Genomic DNA, 16177 nt, shown 5'->3' with positions numbered 1-16177 from the left:
CCCTTGATTGGTGGGAGCGGTGTCTATCAGCCGGCGGTGTGGCTGTCCCGCGCCGGGTTCAGCTAGCGCCGCCGATTCCTGCACGGCAGAACAGTTCCCCCAGGATCCCTGGAGTCAGCCTACCTGAAGCCGGCTTCCAGGCCTGCCGTCGGCTAAGGATCTAGGTGTGCGACGCGCGCGCTGGGCCCCGGGCAGCCAGTGAACCAGCCCGGCCGCATGCGCCCGGCAGTCTTTCACGGAGGCGGGCTCCAGGCGGTGCGCACGCAGAGGCGGGGGGCGGGGCGGGCGCGAGGGCCCTCCCAGGGGCGGGGTCTGGGTGAGCGGCGCGCAGGGCCCCGAGTGCGCAGGCGCGGGGGAGACGCGCTTTCTCGTCTGCTGGGGCTAGTCTGCGGGCTTGTACCCGGGCTGCTGATGCCCGGAAGACGCAGGCGTTGGCGACCCGGCAGGTTGTGGCTTTTCTCCCTTGCATCTTTTGTTCGCAGACGGTGATCCAGGCTTCCTCTCTTGCGGAGGAGGCCGTTTTTGCACTCAAACCTGGCAAATCCGTCGTCTGGCCTCAGCAGCCTTCGAGAGGAGGCCAGATCCATCACGCCGTGTCTCCGAACCTTCTGGCGCCGTGAGCACCACGTTCACGCCAGCTGGTGGTGCGACCCCAGCCCATCTCTCCCGCCACGCCCTCTGGACCGAGGGACAGCGGCAGTGTCACCCCCTGCTGGCCTCTAAATGAGAAAGCCTAGAAGGGCGCCTCAGCTCCCGCTCCTTCCTCATCTGGCTTCCTTGCCCCCGCATCTGCCCTGAGCGCAGCTGCTTTAGATGGAGAAGGGTCCAGAAAAGTACATAGTTTCCTCCGGCTAATAGTCATTGAGCACCCACTGTGTGCCACACGCTGGGCTGAGCTCCAAAGGACCCTGTCCTAGGTATAACGACGTAGCGGGGCAAATTGATCAGCCAATTACACTTCATCGTGATTTTCATAATTTTTTGCTGCTGGAGTGCCCGGTGTGGGGACTGACCAAGTCTGGTGGGCATTGGGGATGCAGTCAGGAAGTCTTCTCCGAAAAAGCAGTTTAAAGCTGGAACTGAAATTTACTGGCAAAGAATGGGAAGGGCGAGGTGGGGAGTAAGAATGAGTGAGGCAGAAAGAAAAGCTTGTGTGAAGGCCCTGAGGCCCAGAAGAATGTAGAATAGCTGAATCATCAGGCCAGTGTAGCTGCATTGGAGAGAGCCAAAGGAAGAGAGAATAAGAGATCAGGCTGGAGAGGTGGGCATGGCCATACCATGCAGAGCATTATAGAGTAAGTTAAGGATTTTGTTTCTCCTACAGGCAGTAGAAAAACCATAGAAAAATTTTTGAGGAGGGGATTTTGTTTTTCTTTTGAATAGTGGATACAGGCACATGGTTAATTTTTTTTTACTATGAACACTACACAAGGGTACTTGAAAAACTTCTCACCTCTGTACCCCGATGTTCCTGTTTTCTTCCCTAGAAGCAATTTGTCACAAGCTCTTGTAATCATTTAGGAAAACGACTCAAACAAATGGTTTCCAAGGAACCGGTTGGGAGGCTTCCGTAGTGGCCCAAAGAGAGCTTCTGGCTTCTTCCAAATCTGGAACCCCACTGCTTCTACCCTGCCAAGCCACCCAAACTGCACTCAGCTCCAAATCTAAAACATGCTCGGGATGTGTTTGAGGATGTGCTATGTCCACACATTCTTTCAAGAAGCATTTGGTGTTTATCTTAGCGCTGGGACATGATAGACACTGAGAACATACTTGCTGAAGTAATGGAGATGCTGTAGGAGACACAAGAATGAGCCATTCCCTCGGCGGGTGTTCTGGGTGATCACTGTCCCCTGTCTCCTCCTCCTTTGAACCTCTGCCTTCCCCTCCCCCATACTCTTTCTCAGCAGTGGTCTTGCTTCCTATTTCACTGAGAAAATAGAAGCCATCGGACCTTCTTGAGCTCCCAGCGCCGTATCCATCAACCTAGTTCTATCTCTGCGCACAGGCTCTGCCTTCTCCCCTGTGCTGCGGACACACTACCCTCATTGTTTCAGGCGCCATATCTTCTTGTCAAGTCAAGAACGTCACTCTGTTAATTCTCCCGTCGTGCATCAGCGGTTTTCCCCTCTATCATATCATTTCCCCTAACAGGATGCAGTGTCTGCCGTCTCAAAACCTCTGTCTTCACTGTACGTGATTCTCTGGCTACCCCTCATTCCTCCGTGTCCCTTTTCAGCACAGCTCCTAGAAAGTGCTGTTTGCACTTGTTGTCTGCGATTTCTTCCCTCTCTCTTGAACTCATTCTGATCAGGTAATTGCTCACATTATTCACACTGAAACTGTGCTTGTCGAAAATTAACCTCTGTGCTCCCAAACCTCTGAATCCCAGCCTAGACTCCCAAGTCCTAGATAGAGATGCCAGTGTGGCTGTACGTGCATGGTGTGTGTGTGTGTGTGTGTGTGTGTGTGTGTGTGTGTGTGTGTTTGCACGTTCGGGCTGTTCCTCTCCCCAGCCGTGAGCTCACAGACTCCCTGTGGGCTTGTGAGTGCAGCCATACTGCCCCCAGATCCTGCTCCTAGACCAGAAGATTCCTAACAGCACTTGTCAGAGCTGATCAGTCCCTCCTTAAAACATGTTCTTTACCTGGCTTCTAGAAAACCATTTCTCTGTTTTTCTCCTATTTCACAGTCCGCTCCTTCTGGGTGCCCTTTCCTAGAACCTTTCCTGTTCCTGACCTGTAAACACTGGTATGCCCCAGGGCTCATAAGATCCCTTCTCCATCTATAATCACTCTTTACATGATCTCATCCTGACTTTAAGTACCATCTATATTCTGACGACTCCCAAATTGACATTTCCAACCTGGACCTGTCTCCTGAACTCCAGATTTAGGGCCCTTCTAAGCGTGAAGGTCTTGGCACAAACAAACAGGCACCTTGTCTTCAGGTGGGATTGCTGTGCACTGCTCTTCGTGTTCCAGAGCTCCCCCTGGGATCAGGCTGCAGCCTCAACCAGGGGCCGCAAACTTTCTGGAAAGGGCCTGAGAGTAAGTATATTGGGCTTTTGGGCCATATGGTCCCGGTCACAACTACTCAATTCTGTCTTTGTAGCACAGAAAGTGTAGTGCCTGAACAAAATAAGTGTCACAGAAATAGAAATGCAGGTTTGATGGCAAGGCCAAAGTTTGCCAGCCCCTGAGCTAAACACACCTGTCATCTTTTCTAGCACCTTCCCTGCCCTGTGCTGCTCCCCCCATTCCCTTACAGGTTTCACTTGGGAGCATTGCTCAATTATTCACTTACACAAGAACCCCCTCTTGGTCTTTGTTCCTAGGGAATGCGACCTAAGACAGTGCCCCTCCTACACGTCCCTCCCAGGGTGCGCTCAAAACTTTCCCTAAGACATTTATCACAGGGTGCTGAAATTGCCTGTCTACCTGGGCGTCTCCTCCCCACCCGATTGTAATTAATCTCATTGCGATGACTTCACGTTTCTGTGTCTCAGTTCCCCTTATCAGGTACAGTCTTGTTCACCTAAGTTTAATTCCCTCTACTACCCTGGAAGGCAAATGCCATCCTAACTACTATATTCCATATGTTGAAGCCGGGAGTGAAAAATGTAAATGCCCTACTGAGAGCACGTATGACGGTTCACTTTGAATCCTTTCTGTTTTGCACCCCCTCTTTCCGCCCATCACCAAATCCTGCCAATTGTTTCCTCACCGAGGCTCCTTCTCATTCACATCAATACGCTGTCATCCTGGCCGGGTGTTCTAACAGATCATGTGGGCAAGTTATGGCAGCAAGGAGCCCACAACCATTGACTTACATGTGTAAGTTTTGCCCGGATGGAGGCTACTTACAAAAACTAAAATTCTTTTTAGTTTCTACGAGATATGTAAATGGTATGAAATTCAAAAGGCACAAAGGAATACACAGCAAAAGCTTCCCTCACATATCCCCCAGCCACCTAGTTTTCCTCCCAGAGGCAACCAGTATTAGGTTTCTTGTTTATCTTTCAAGAGATACTCTGTGAACAGTCTGTGTCCTCTCTTATTGGCTGTATGACATTTTAGTGTGTTCTATTGGATTTTCCTTACTTGAGCCAGTTTTCTTTAATGACGTTATTTAGTGAATTCACTGGTTATACCGTCACTTGGACATGAAAAGATTTAAAGGGGTATGTGTAGGGGCGCCCGGGTGGCTCAGCCAGTTAAGCGTCCAACTTTGGCTCAGGTCATGATCTCACGGTCTGTGAGCTTAAGCCCCGCGTCGGTCTCTATGCTGTCAGCTCAGAGCCTGGAGGCTGCTTTGGATTCTCTCAATCTCTCTCTCTCTCTCTCTCTCTCTCCCTCTCTCTCTCTCTCTCTCTGCCCCTCCCCTGCACTCTCTCTGTCTCTCTCTCAAAAATAATAAACATTAAAAATTTTAATAAATAAATAAAGGGGTGTGTGTGTGTATATATGTGTACCTGTGTGTGTAAAATATGAGAGAAAAATGAGGCAAAGGGAAAATTAGGGTAGGAACTTTTTCTCCTCAATGACACTCCATTGCCTTTAGGATAAAGCCAAAACCACACTTTGATTTATGAGTCTATGCACAATCTGGCCTCAGTTTACTCCTCCTGTAGCCTTATGACCCACCCCGTGCTCTAGCCACACGGGACTCTTTCAGTCCCCTAAACACGCCATTCTTTCTCTTTCCCACGTCGGGATCTGTGCATAGACCTCTGTTGGAAAACCCCCTTCCCTTTGTCTCACTAATGTCACGTTTCAGCTTGGCCTTCGCTTTCCCAAAATAGATTTCCTGGACATATTTTTGGGGATCATACTAACTCTCCACTCTTCTACTGCTGCCCGGACTTCCCTAAGCACAGCACTTACAAGCTGTAGTTTGATGGTGCATTCCCTTGTCTAGATCTCCCCCTCATCTAGAAGCTCTGTGAGGTGTGGGGCCTGTTTATCTGATTTACTATTGTATGCCCAATGCTCATAGTGCACAATTGGAAAATATTTTTTCCTACAAATACATGAATCCAGAAATTAAATTAGATCCCAAATCCCATGCGTTTTTTAGAAGTGAGTCACAAATTTGACTTTTAACTTCCCAAGAGCCAACGTGAGAAGGATCAATATGATTCATAGAAAACCATGCAAGTGTTAAGGAGAAATATCACTTCCTCAAACAGCCCTTCACTGAGCCCCTAGGGCCCCTTAGCGGCACCCCTAAGTCCCTCCCCACACGCACACTATTTTTCTTTGGTAGCATTTATCGAAATTACAACAATCGATGGGGTAATTATTTATTTGATGTGTGTGTTCTCTACCAGACTGCATTTCACTTAGGAGTGTATCCCAGCACCTCTCACATTGCCTGCGAGTAGCAGGTACTCAGTAAATGTTTACTGAATGAATTAAAGGGACCTTTCTTCCTATAACTGAGATCAGAAATCAATTTCTTCTGCGAGTCTTCGTGGAGGGGATGCAGGATATGTAATGCATGGATGAATGGTCTCAGTGATACCCAGACAACAGACCTACAGGAGACAAGGGTCACAGGGCTTTCCCTAGAATGATTCTCAATAAAGGCTGATCGCAGTGCCCCAAAGCGCAATTCAGGCACAGCGATTCTGCTAAGAGCCAACAGGATGCCAAGAGTATGCCGTGTGGGGGAGAAGCCCTCGGAAGACCCGGCTTATTCAGAAGTAAATTATAAAGCATCTTCTGGAGCTCCTCTGTAAAGAAAGTTCTCTAACCCGAGTGCCAGGTAGATTGTGAGGAGAGTGGATTAAATATACACCTGAGAGAGACGTGGGATGAAGCTACTCAAGTTACATTCAAAGGCTTTCAACAATTATTTGAGCTTGGGGTACAATTCATATGTATCTCAGAATTAATTGATGTCCTTCACAGGGAACATGACGGGATGTCAGAATAATCTGACAGAGACATCTGTCTCATGCTGGGCATATAATAATATGTATTAGTATTATATATAATTGTATGGTGTAATCAGACTCTACTACCCCAATAACACATTTAGGGAAAAGAGGTAGTAAAAGACAAAACAGAAAGAAAACAAATGCTTTATGAAAACATGTTATTATGCAAGCATACTAGCGAATTCTCAGTTGACAAATACACCACAGCTAACATCACCATCTATCCCAGATTTGGGGGGCAGTTCTGACTTCTTGGAATCTTATTCTTTTTAATAAAATAATGTATTGCATGTGTAACTAAATGCCATTTTGTTACTACACCCGTATAAGACTTTAATGCAAATGAACGGGCAGATGAGAAAATGAATACTTTTGAAATCATATACTTTGACTTTGGGGTTCAGAGAACATGGCACACAGGACTCATTTCTAGTCTCCTCACCTGTAAGACCTCTTCCAGCTTCCCGTGCTAGTTGAGTACTACCCCTCTGATCTACAGAACTCTCTCTTACTCATCTGTTCCAGCATTTACCGCATTATATGGCGATTATCTGGATTTGCTTGTCTCCAGACTGAAAGAACTGCCTTTTTTCAGCTCCAATAGCCACAAGAAGGAAAGGCAAAGCCGCCCTCAAATTTCATAAGCCCCCAAAACCACCTCAAACATCTAATCTACCTTAAGACTCTGTGTTCATTGTGCCAACAAAGCTTTCAACCAAATTGTGGCCCCTACATTCTTCCAGTATGAAAACTCCAGAGGCAGAACATTCTGTCTGCAGTGCCTGGAACAGTGCTTGGCACATAGCAAGCCCTCTGTAGGCAATTGATGAACCGAATTAAGGCTATGAAATTAACCTTGCGACGTTCACCTTTCTCATGGTGTGGCTTTTTTCACCTCTTTGTCCAAGGCAAACGAATGTTCTTGCAGGAAAACCGATAATATTTCAGTTGGTGGGAAGACACCAATTCCCACGAAAGCAATCCTTACTTCAGCCCAGCTTGGTAATCCAAGGGACTCACATGTTTCCAGGCAATGTTTCCTCGGGGTGAATTGTGGACTGAGGATCGCTAAGGGGTCAGAACGTCAATAGGCTAGGCATCTAGCCTTCTCCCGGCTACCATTGAGTTGAGTGACCTAACTGATTGGCACAAAGAAGATGTACAGTCAGAGACTGAGAGATTTAGGAGGATTTGCATCTAGGAGGTACTCAGTGGAGCTGTGTATAAAACTCCATAGTTATAATTTCAAATTCTTGGGCCAGGCTCCAGACATCTGTATTTCAGATCTCCCTAACAGATCTATTTCAGTCTCCAAGAACGACTCAGACTCTTGCCATTAGTGTCACGATCACCTGAAAGGCGCCTTTCAGACCTGGGGGAAAATAGGGACAACTCATATAGGAGCTCCAACAACTCCCACGTTTGCATAATTAGCACTTCGATTCCTGTTCACATCATGGGAGTTTTAAAAATGATTCAACCTTTTAAAATACCTGCATTCAACACATATTTAACTAATCTGATTCAAGGAGGTATGAGGAAAACACCCATCTGTTTGTGGGTTCATGTAACTGGAAAGATGGACGAGGGCGATGTGGTAGTGGTGATATTCTTCTGGAGGAGGAAGTTTAGGGCTGGATTTTTGCTTGTTTTAAAAAAATTATATTTTGGGGCACCTGGCCGTCTCAGAAGAGCACACGACTCTTGATCTCGGGATCATGAGTTCGAGCCCCACATTGGGCGTAGAGATTACTTAAATAAATAAATAAAAACTTTAAAAAAAATCTGTAAAAATTTACATTTTGTAAACATTTTTGGAAGTATCACATACTTACCAAAAAGCATAAAAATCCTAAGTGTAGGGGCACCTGCGTGGTTCAGTCCGTTGAGCATCCGCCTCTTGATTTCTGCTCAGGTCATGATCTCACGGTTTGTGAGATCTAGCCCCGTGTCAGGCTCCACACTGACAGTGCAGAGCCCGCTTGGGATTCTCTCTCTGACCCTCTCTCTCTCTCTGCTCCTTCCTTGTGCACGCTCTCTCCCTCTCTCTCAAAATAAATAAATGTAAAAAAAGTTTTTTTTAATCATAAGTGTACAACTTGATGAATTTTTACATATTGATCACACCCATGAAACTAGCATCCAGACTCAGAAACAGAACATTAGCAGCACCCCAGAAGGCCCCCTTGTTCCCCTCTAGTTACCAATTATGCCCTCTGTGCATAACCATTACCCTGACTTTTGACATAGTAGATTAGATTGCTCAGGGCTCTTTTTTGTTTATTTTTTTATTTTAATGCTTATTTACTTATTTTTGAGGGGGGGGAGGGCAGAGAGAGACGGGGGGAGAGAGAATCCCAAGCAGGCTCTGTGCTGTCAGTGCAGAGCCCAAGGTGGGGCTCAAACTCACAAACCATGAGATCCTGACCTGATCAGAAATCAAGGGTTGGACGCTTAACTGACTGAACCACCCAGGCGCCCCTCTCAGGGCTCTTTTTAAAGCTAACCTGGGAATAACGTGGCCATCTATTAAAGCTCTTGTTTTGTCCGAGAACCCTAAGGTTCACAACATTTTATTTGGCTCCTTTAAATTGTAGCTGTCTCCTCTCTCCCTCCTTCCATGCCAGACCCAAGTCATCTTCCTGTTTTCTTTTGTTTTTTTAATGCAAACAAAGCAAAAGGGTCAGCAAAACGGGTACCTTTTTCATTCATTCATCGTGAAACATTTGTGGGCACCACCCCACCCCCCTCCAGGCACTGTCCCAGGTGCCAGGGTCACAAAGACAATTACGACACTGAGGTCAGTATATTATTGGGGGAAAGCGGTGGGGCACCTTGGAAGCCCCAGGAGGGGCACCTAACCCAGCCCGATGGCCAAAAAAAGCTTCCCAGAGCAGTGTCTCTAAGGATGAGCAGGCTGGCAGGAGAGGGGGCAGGAGGGTCTCCTGTGTGGAGTCACAGGACTGGGTGGGAAGTGGGCTCTGTGCCAAGACCTCACCGGCGAGAAGGCTCCTGGGTTACAACACTAGATGAAGCAAACACACCAAACTTTCCCTCCCCACCACCACGTCAATAAAAAAACCACAATAAACAAATTTAAAAAAAAAAACCATTTTAATCCATATAAAGGTGGGCGAACAGGTCAGATGACAGGAGTAAAAATTTTGGTGGCAAGACATTGGATGATTGAACGAAAACGGAGTAGACTCAAAGAACAGAGTCAAGCCAAGCCAGCCAAGCTGAGAGCCGACTTGATTTGCGGGGCACGAGGGATTTATTATGGGAACTGGACTGTGCGCAACTGTAGGAGGAGTGGAGGAAGTGAAGGCCTGAGGGGCGGAGGAATGGGGGATCAGGGGAGGGTCATTAACAAACTCCCGTGGGAAACGGTCGAGGTGGACACCAGGGAGTGGCTGGGACATGAAAAAGCCAGGCTTGCCCAGGCACTGGAAGGGGAGCTCAGGGAGGCGTGGGTGGCACCCACCTCAGGGGCCCAGGCCTGTGGTGGTCCGCCCAGAGCCACCATGGTCAGCAGGGCCAGCCCTGGAGCAGAGGAGCTGGATGTGGAGCAGAGGACGAGCTGGAGCCCACCCCAGCACTTCCGCGACCCTCTGTCGCCAGAATCCCCTCTAAAGAATGGCGGCCAGCCGTTCCTTCACTTAACAGCTCCCGGTCTTCAAAGCAGCTCCTCTCTGTCGGCCTCTCTCTACAGGGAAAGAGATGCCGGGAAATGCAGCTTCAGTTCAACCAACTTGAAAGTAAAACTTGGAACTACCGAGCGCAGGGGAGCGACTCGTCAGAGAAAGGCCAGACTCTGACGCCAGGGAGCTCGGTCCCAGGCCCAGACTGCTCAGGCCTGCACAACTGAGCGACAGAAGGAAATCCTGCCTTGCTCAGCTCTGGGTCTCTGTCCCTTCAGCTGAATGCATGTCCCAGAGAAGACACCCTCTGCTTTTCCACTCGTAATTTTCTCGTCAAATGTCCCCTCCTTCCAAGTTGCAGATCGGCTAACCTGCCCCTCATGCCCTGCCGGACCCTGGGCTTTGGGTTCTGGTTGGCAGCCTCCACACCCGCAGCCACTCCTGGTGCAGAGCTAAGCCTTGTCGCTGCTCACTGTCAACCTCCCTAGCCTTTCCTCCAGGCTGAGGAGGAGCTGCCCCCACTGTTGGAGGCCTGGCCTGCCTTTCCTGTCCCCCTCCCACCTCTGGTCTCAGTCTTTGCTTTGCCCTGCAGCCTCTGCAGAGCTCAGTCACTCACCTTCACAGCCAGCTGGCCAGTTGCAAGAATGGTGTCATTCAACCCGCTCCTCTGGGCCCAGCATGGGCTCTCCTGCCTTAATCACAGACTCCCTTGCCCCAGGGCCCACAGCAAGCTAATCCTCCCGGCAGAGACCCCAAAATGTGATCAATTATTTATCTCTCATTGTGTAACAGCCTTAGGGTGAGTGCTCCTGGCTGACAGACCAGCCATCCCGGACCCAGGTTCTTTCTGTCTTGTTGCTCTGCCTTCCCACAGACTGTTGTCCTCATCTTCCTGGTCAAGGCTGGGTGCCTGCCGTGTCTATATTCACAGGAGTGGGGAAAGAAAGGAAGTGAAGGAACACAATTTTCTTTTAGGCAATAATGTGGACGTGGCACACACCCTTTCTGCCACATTCTACTGGCCGGAACCACTCCGGAGGGCCACGTGTTGGCTGGGAAATGTAGTCTCTAGCAGGGTGACCCCGGCTCTAACGACTAAGGAAGAAGCAGAGAATAGATCTGGGGGATAACCAGACGTTCGGCACAGCCTGGCTACCACCAAAGCCCTAGAGGATGACCACGGCCTTCTCTTTGCCACTGCCCACTTCTGGTAACATTTCATCCGCATCCCAGGCCAAATCTAGGGTCCACCCAGGGATTTTTCTCTAAAATGTAACAAAGGATGGGGTGCCTGGGTGGCTCAGTTGGTTAGGCGTCCGACTTCGACTCAGGTCGTGATCTCACGCTTTGTGAGTTCAAGCCCTGCGTCGGGCTCAGTGCTGACAATGCAGAACCTGCTTAAGATTGTCTCTCTCTCTTTCGGTGCGCCTGGGTGGTTCAGTTGGTTGAGCATCCGACTTCAGCTCAGGTCACGATCTCCCGGTCTGTGAGCTTGAGCCCCGCGTCGGGCTCCATGCTGACAGCTCAGAGCCTGGAGCCCGCTTCGGATCCCGTGTCTCATTCTCTCTCTGCCCCGCCCATGTTCACGCTCTGTCTCTCTCTCTGTCCAAAAAGTAAATAAACATTTTAAAAAAAAAATTTTTTTAATGTAAAAAAGGCAAATGCACATGTTGTCATCATCCTGTCCATGTGCTGAGCCCCACGTTACCCTGACTTCTGACTGTATCATCCATTCCTGAAAATCTTCACCTAGGGCTTTCTGTGGCGGCCAGAGCCTCTGTGCATGGAGGACAGACTGGATGTGCTGGCCACAGCCCATTCCAGTCCTGTCTGTCTCAGCCAATGCTGAAGGAGGCCCACCTGCTTGAGGCTCCATGCTAGGTACCGGGAGCACAGACAAATCCTCACCCCTCAGCACATCCTCTCTGCCAGATGCAATACCGAGGGCTTTACCTGCCTTCCTCATTTAATTCTCCCCGCAGCCCTTTGACGTTTGTTCTCTTCTTTCCATTTTACAGATGAGAAAACTGAGGCTTCGAAAGATAAGTCCCTGCCTGAGTCCCCAGCTTGAAATCAGCAGACATGGGGAACCCCTGTCTGTCTGGCTCCAAGATACTTCATCTAATGAGAGATGCTCCCTGCCCTGAAAGCCTGTGGTCAGTAGAGGGACGGGAAAGGTAAGGAGATCACTAACACCCCCCACTGAATGCAACAATGATGGCTGGCATGATGGTCATCAAGTGATGACCCAAGGAGAGCACATATCATCCCCGGCTGCTTGTGTTTGGACTGTTACCTAACAGGACAATACAATTCTGTAATTTTAAGCCTCCATAATTTGATTCTTTTCACGATAATCAAACTCTCTTACTCAGTGCTTCCCAAGCGTTTTCCACGTTGTGGGACATGTAGGAAATGACAGTATTTATATGGCATATTAAGTACACTCAAGATTTGGGGCTGTCTATATAGAATTTGGTGAAAATACTAATTACATTTTATTTATAGCACATAATTATCAAAGAAAAGAAAATACAAAGTATTTAGGAAAATAGTAAATATTGAATTAGAATAAAGCTTCCAAATAACATCTTTACAAATTTCTGATAGGAAATCAGCTTGGTCTCATGAACATTTTATACCAGATTCTCTATTTGAAATGGCCACAAAATTCCTGATTATGCTTTTCCAATTATGCTCCCTTCAAATTCATGGTCATCGCCATTGACAAGAAACATTTCATGAGTAGATACTGTAAATGACAGCAATATCTATCACGTTTTTCCTTCCAATTGTCAGAAACTCCTTTCTTGTTCTTAATAGAATTAGGATCCTTTGCATTTTACTTTAACGAGGCAATTGTTCTCAAAAGCTAACAGTTCTGCTTTTTCTTTCATTGACAAAATGTAATGCTGAAATTTCCTGTAATAATATAAAGGGCTTTAGAATACAATAGTACTTTTCCCAAGTCAAGTACTTTTAAATTATGATGAAATTTTCTTCCAACATACACAGACATTGCTCGATCAGTCTTCATAATTTCTCTTTAGGATTTAACTCATAATTCCGACTTAGTTCACTGATAATTTCACTTCTCCACAAGTAAATTTTTTTCTCTGAATCCATAAGTGTTGTTAACGTGTATTATTACAGGGGGTGGGGGGGGTAGGGGGAGGATCCCAAGACTTGCCCTAGGTTCTGATTTGCTAAGAGAATCGTAGAACTCCGAAAAGCTGGTATATTCATGGTATTACAGGGAAAGGCTACAGATTTTAATCTGTAATCAGTGAGAGGAAAAGGCGCTTGGGTGAAGAAGTCCAGAAGAAACAAGGCACAAGCTTCTAGTTGTCCTCCTATGACACCCAGAGAGGCCCTAATTCTCCCAGCAGCGATATGTGAACACAGGGAAGCCCAGCTCGCCTTGGTGTCCGGGGTTTTTAATTCAGGTTAAGTCACTTAGAGACACAGCACCCACATGACTGGCCTTAGTCACTCACTCCATCTCCAGGTCCCCTAACATTAAACTGACACAGCATAGTCCATGACCCAAGGGATCAGAGGTCATCTTCCAGAAGCCGGTCAAGGCCTAGTCCTGAATATCTTTGAAATGTCCAGAGTTTGGGCAACCTAGGCCTGCTGAGTTAACCCATTACTGCATAAATAGACTTTCACATAATTCTCACAACTTTTTAAAAGTTTGTTTGCCTTGCTTGTTTGTTTGTTTATTGAGAGAAAGAGAACATGCCCGTGAGCAGGGGAGGGACAGAGAAAGAGGGAGAGAGAGAATCCCAAGCGGGCTCCATGCTGTCAGCGCAGAGCCCAACATGGGGTCAATGTCACAAACCATGAGATCGTGACCTGAGCTGAAATCAAGAATCGGTTGCTTAACCAAGTCACCCAGATGCCCCAGTTCTCACGATTTTTGATCAAGTTCATTCGGAGGCTCAAAATACAAATTCAGTAAGTCAGATTTTGAAGGCAATTACAATCCTTCAAAAAAAAATTGCAAAGTGAGACTGGTTCACAAGTTTTACATTTTATTATTATTGTTTTTTTTAAGTGCACAGACCCTCCACAGAACTCTTCTTTGGGGAGCCACTGCATTTCTATATAAAATAGCAGAGTCGTTTTATTGTGCTATTTCCTCACATGAGGCTGAAAACGCACAGGGCTGACCGGCGTGGGTTTTAATTTATCATTTTGATCACATCGTTTCTTGTGCAGTTCAGATCTTTACAGATGAGAGCTTTCTGTGAATGAAGGAATGTGCTTCTCAAGTCTCAGGATTTGGGGGATGAACTTGGGAAGTCAGCTTCTGCATCTTGTTACTGAGTCACTCCAGGAGACCACCATCCAAGGTGCTTACTTTCCTCTGACTCCTTCCTCCTCCCTGCATTCTAGAATTCTTGCTGCTGCGTCTAGCTGACCACTGTTACTGATGACCGAGGGTTCGGCACTCTGCTATGCAAGGTATCTTGAGCTTCTGGATTAGCTCTGGTTCTACATCTCCTGAGATGTTTTCAGTGTGTTCGCGAGATTGTCTGGAAGAGGCAACTTTTCTATTTGCTTCTTTTTTTTTTTTCTTTTTTTGTTTTTTGGACAGTAAAAAAGGTTTTGTTTTCTGTTTTTTGTTTTTTGGATGTTAATAAGTACAATTTGAAGGAACCAATGTAACACTGGAATAGCCTTCAACTGACAAGAGAAGAAAATCCAAATAACCCTCTACATACATCTTGATAAAAGGGCAGGGAAATGTATGATAATTCATGAGGAAAGATGTGGCATGCACACTGAGCAAACACGTGTGTAACATCTAATTTCCATATTTACTTTGGGGTAAAGACCTAACATCAGAATGAGGCAAAACGTAGTCCCCGATGTCAGGAGGTTATCTTTGGACAAGGAGAAGGGCCTACGGGCAAGCTCTAAGAGCTGGTATAACCTGGATGGGGTCTTAGGCTTGTCTCAGGTAAGAAATGCAGGGCCTTGTTTGTTCACAGGCTGAGACCATATTAGTTGACCTTGAGTCCAAGCTTTTGCAGACATAGCTCGTGAGTTTGTTAGTGGGGTCTGATAAGGCTGTTGGGAACTCCACAAGCAGGTGTCAGGCCAACATTTCCAGGGGCCTTCCTTGGCTCCATAAAGTCAACCTTATTTCCTTAAAGCTGCTTGGTCATATCTGAGTCAATGCATGTTTCTCAAATACATCATTCCTGTCAAAGCGTTGGTGATATAAACAATGTTTCCTATGGTATCCTCGGTGAGTGTTGGCTCCTCCCCAAAAGCCAGGGGCTTCACCGATGGAACCCAAACCTCTATTTGCTTCTTCAGCTGCAAACTCAGTATTGATAACTTTCACGTGGACAGGTGAAATGAGTGATTCTGCACATGGGCGAGATGTGTTGACTTTGGCTATTAAGTGCAGGACCCCGCAACTGGTTTCTTGAGCTCTGCCTGAAAGTGTTGTGACGGTCCTTACAAGAGGACTTTGTTTCTTGCTTTGGAATGACAGACATTTGCCAAAATCACTTATTTTCCTGCAATAGTTGAACGGTTTGCCGTTAGGTATATGTAGGAATGACCTGGCCGCCTTGCGTCACATGATGGCTTTTCCAGGACATAAGACTTCTGGGCCAAGGGATAAAACTGGAAGGCCCCAGGGGTGCCTGGGTGGCTTAGTCGGTTAAGTGTGACTCTTGTGACTCTTGGACCAAGTGACGCTTGGTTTCGGTTCAGGTCATGATTTCACAGCTCGTGAGTTTGAGCCCCGCATCAGGCTCTGCGCTGACAGTTCAAAGGGGAGATTATCTTGGTATATTTATTGACTGTTGAATGACAAACATACTGTGTTTAGTGTTTCTGATGGCATCCCAGTTTTAATTAAAAACTTGTCCATTATGATGGACATAAAAATGACACCTATTTACATCTATTTATTTTTAAAAAAAAATTTTTTAATGTTTATTTATTTTTGAGACTGAGAGAGACAGAGCACAAATGGGGGAGGGGCAGAGAGAGAGGGAGACACAGAATCGGAAGCAGGCTCTAGGCTCTGAGCCATCAGCCCAGAGCCCGACGCCAGGCTCGAACTCACGGACCGTGAGATCGTGACCTGAGCTGAAGTCGGACACTTAACCGACTGAGCCACCCAGGCACCCCTACATCTATTTAAATCAAAGGTGGTTAAGGTTACTCTAGGCCTTTATGCCTATGTCTTCTGCATCTCTAAGAATGTTTTAGACACATTGCATTACATTTCTTTTTTAATTTTTTTTTTTAACGTTTATTTATTTTTGAGACAGACAGAGCATGAACGAGGGAGGGTCAGAGAGAGGGAGACACAGAATCTGAAACAGGCTCCAGGCTCTGAGCTGTCCGCACAGAGCCCGACGCGGGGCTCGAACTCACAGACCGCGAGATCGTGACCTGAGCCGAAGTCGGCCGCTTAACCGACTGAGCCACCCAGGCGCCCCGCATTACATTTTTTTAATATGAAATTTATTGTTAAATTGGTTTCCATACAACACCTAGTGGTCATCCCAACAGGTGCCCTCCTCAATGCCCATCACCTACTTTCCCCTCCCTCCCACCC

The 16177-nt window shown here is 47.1% G+C and overlaps 1 protein-coding gene across 2 annotated transcripts in view; it reads right to left on the bottom strand.

Moving 5' to 3' along the window:
- CTPS1 (CTP synthase 1) overlaps positions 1-274 on the bottom strand; it is a 30555-nt gene extending 30281 nt beyond the window's left edge. The window contains exon 1 of one of the 2 annotated variants that reach the window (XM_027059525.2): positions 124-274. The gene's annotated coding sequence lies outside the window, so the exon portion shown is untranslated. Of the gene's footprint in view, position 1 lies in introns of both variants that reach the window. The other variant, XM_027059526.2, reaches the window with a different exon arrangement.
- Positions 275-16177: the final 15903 nt, after the last annotated feature.

This window comes from Acinonyx jubatus, chromosome C1 (assembly GCF_027475565.1).
Source record: "Acinonyx jubatus isolate Ajub_Pintada_27869175 chromosome C1, VMU_Ajub_asm_v1.0, whole genome shotgun sequence".
NCBI lineage: Eukaryota > Metazoa > Chordata > Mammalia > Carnivora > Felidae > Acinonyx > Acinonyx jubatus.
This window is presented reverse-complemented; position numbering and strand designations above follow the sequence as displayed.